General features: G+C 40.8%; 1 long non-coding RNA gene across 1 annotated transcript in view; it reads right to left on the bottom strand.

Annotated features, from left to right (window-relative positions):
* Positions 1-487: 487 nt before the first annotated feature.
* The window catches only part of LOC144225319 (uncharacterized), an 88740-nt gene continuing 85819 nt past the window's right edge, over positions 488-3408 (bottom strand). Inside the window, exon 5 of the long non-coding RNA XR_013333271.1 lies at positions 488-551. This is a non-coding gene — a long non-coding RNA (uncharacterized LOC144225319). The remainder of the gene's footprint in view (positions 552-3408) is intronic.

Below are 3408 nucleotides of genomic sequence, written 5' to 3'. Positions count from 1 at the left end.
TTCCCAGTATCAACCTTGGTATGTTGTAAAATAGTAAATGGATATTCAGTATTTGTGCTTTAAAAGGAGATTAGGAATGCAAAATATAGGACATGACTTACTTGTCACAAAATAATAATTTTTGAATCTCAATCTAAGTAACCTATATGCCATACAACATCACATGCATTTACTCCAGACGTATTTTGTGTGAGCTATGGCAAGGATACAGGTGAATATGAACGAAGGGCAGCTCAGTGTAGATTCTAGAAGGTAGCATGTAAAACTCAAAAGGTTTCAGCCGGTGAGCTGATTGGGGGAGGCTGATATCCAAGTCCAAAAACCCAGTTCCATGTCAGTATCAGCAAGCTAGTGGATAACAGAGAGAGGCACACTATTGAAAAAAGGCCCATATAGAAAACCTCCACACAGAGAGAAACTTAGGAGAACTATCCGAGATATTTAAGGTATACTTTCCCCGCCCAAAATACATTCATTTATTTTCCCCATAAGTGAGTTCCTTTTGCAGATTTTTACTAAGTCCTTCAGCATACTTCTGTCCTTCCAGTCACCTAAAAATACAAAACGTGGAGACTTGAATCCTTTTGTTCTCTTTTATTTCTAATCATTAATGGTAATGAAAATAATAATGGTAATAATAATAGTAATAGTAGTAAGTAGTATTTATTAATACTCTGTCCAAGTCACCATTTAAGTTTCCACTTATTTGAGAGATACAAGAACCCTTTTGAGAGGGATCGTCCTATTTCTATGGATTTATTTATTTTTAAAGTTTTTACTTAAATTCCAGTGCAGTTCACATACAGTGTTATCTTGGTTTCTGGTGTACAATATAGTGATTTAATACTTCATAAGTACTTAGTGCTCATCACAACAAGTGACCTCCTTAATCCCCATCACCTATTTCACCCATATCGCCCACCCACCTCCCCTCTGGTCACCATCAGTTTGTTCTTTATAGTTAAGAGTTTGTTTCTTGGTTTGTCTCTCTTTCTTTTCCTCTTTGCTCATTTGTTTCGGTTCCTCACTTCCACGTATGAGTGAAGTCATACGGCATTTGTCTTTCTCTGGATAGTCCCATTTTTAAAATTAAAAAAACAAACCGAAGCAGTGGAATAACAAATGACTCTCCCAAGGTCACACGTGTCATGACTAATGGGGCAAGATTTGTACCCTGGCAGGCAGTTTCAAGAACGCCAACTCCTGGAAGAGCTACGATGCACCACTACCAATTCCTGTTGATTCTTGTCCTGAGATGCATCCCACTGCCCTTCACAGGCTGGCATTCCACATACACTGATTTTTGTAGCTGCCTTGCTGACCAACTTTCCCATCAGTCTTTTGTTCTAGTCTCCCTCTATTCTGGTTCATCCTTTATCCCGGTGGAATTAGGAAGGCAATGTGCTGTTGGTGGAAAGCATATGGGCTGGAGAGTCGTGAAAACCTAGGCTTAGGCTATAAATCTAATATTTTTACCTATGTTGGGGCACTTGGGTGGCTCAGTCGGTTAAGCGTCTGACTTTGGCTCAGGTCATGATATACAGTTTGTGGGTTCAAGCCTGCTTCAGGCTCTGCGCTGACAGCTCAGAGCCTGGAGCCTGCTTCCAATTCTGTGTCTCCCTCTCCCTCTGACCTTCCTCTGCTCATGCTGTCTCTCTCTCTCTCTCTCTCAGAAATAAATAAAAAATATTTTAACATATTAGAAAAATATTTTTACCTATGTCAATTTGTTTATGTTTCTAATAATTCCAATTATTTACCTCATGAGTTTTTGTAATAGTTAAATGAAATAATGTAGTGAATTGTACTTGGCATACAGTAGTTATCTATTATAATTTTCTTGCTGAAACAAACTATATATGGTAAAAAAAAAAAACAAACCAATAAGCAACTTGTTTCCCACCACTTAAATTCTTTGCATAAAAAATAAATTCTACTCTCTTCACTATAGTACTTGGGATCCTTGAGATCTAAACATAGCCAATCTTTCTAGTTTTATTGTTTAATTACTTTAGGTAGCCTATTCTATAAGACTACCAAATTACTTCTTTTAAAAAAGTGTTTATTTATTTGAGGGGGTGGGGAGAGCAAGCATGAGCTGGGGAGAGGCAGAGAGAGGGAGGGAGAGCATCCCAAGCACGCTCTACACTGTCAGCCCAGAGCCAGACACAGGGCTTGATCTCATGAACCATGAGATCATGACCTGAGCCAAAATCAAGAGTCTTACCCTTAGCTGACTGAGCCTTCCAGGCACCCCTCTTTTTTTTCCCCAAAATGTTTGTTTATTTTGAGAGAGAGAGAGAGAGAGAGCGCGCGCAAGTGGGAGAGGAGCAGAGGGAGAGAGAAAATCCAAAGCAGGCCTCCATGCTCTAAGTGCAGAGCCTGTAGCTATGAGATCATGACCTGAAGTGAAATCAAGAGTCAGTCACTTAAGCAACAAAGCAACCCAGGTACTCACAAATTGTTTCTGAGAATCCCTTTAAATTTACTCTATTCCATAATTTTATTTACAAAGTTTTTTTGTTTGATGTTTATTTTTGAGAGAGAGAGAGAGAGACAGAAACAGAGAGAGAGAGAGAGAGGGAGACAGAGCATGAGTAGGGGAGGAGCAGAGAGAGGGAGACACAGAATCCAAAGCAGGCTCCAGGCTCTGAGCTGTTAGCACAGAGCCTGACATGAGGCTTGAACTCACAAACCGTGAGATCATGACCTGAGTTGAAGCTGAAGGCTTAACCAACTGAGCCACCCAAACATCCCACTTACAAAGTTTTCTTTATGCAGGACACAGTTTAAGTTATATTAAAATTTCAGGGGCTCAGGTCATGATCTCACAGATGGCAAGCTGTAGCCCCATGTTGGGCTCTGTGGTCACAGCGCAGAGCCTGCTTGTGATGCTCTCTCTCCCTCTCCCCCACCCCACATTCTCTCTCTCACTCTCAAAATAAATAAGCATTTTTAAAAAGTTGACAAAAAATAACCCTGCAGTGGGCCACAGGACTATAAACTTCTACCTACACACCGATGTCAGTGATGGGACAGAATTTGGAGGATCAGTTTATCAAAAAGTATGTGAGGATCTTGACATGTCAGTAAATGTTGCTTGGACATCAGCTACCAACTGCACTCTCTTCGGCATTGTGGCCAAGTATCAGTTGGGTCCCACTGCTTCTATTTCTGCAAAAGTAAACAACTCTAGTTTAATTGGAATGGGCTACACAAAGACTCTGAGGCCTGGGGTCAGGCTTACATTATCTGCTTTCTTGGACAGGAAGAGCATTCTTGCTGGAAGCCTCAGCTTTGGGCTTGCCCTGGAGTCTGAGGCTTAATCCAGCGAAAGAAACCTCTGGGAATGAATATCAGAAGATTTCACCTTAATATATTTCCAGTGTGACCAGCAGCCATTCCCCC

The sequence above is a fragment of the Crocuta crocuta genome, unplaced genomic scaffold (assembly GCF_008692635.1).
Source record: "Crocuta crocuta isolate KB4526 unplaced genomic scaffold, BGI_CrCroc_1.0 scaffold172, whole genome shotgun sequence".
Lineage (NCBI taxonomy): Eukaryota > Metazoa > Chordata > Mammalia > Carnivora > Hyaenidae > Crocuta > Crocuta crocuta.
The sequence above is the reverse complement of the archived record's forward strand: the minus strand, read 5'-3'. Positions and strand labels throughout refer to the sequence as shown.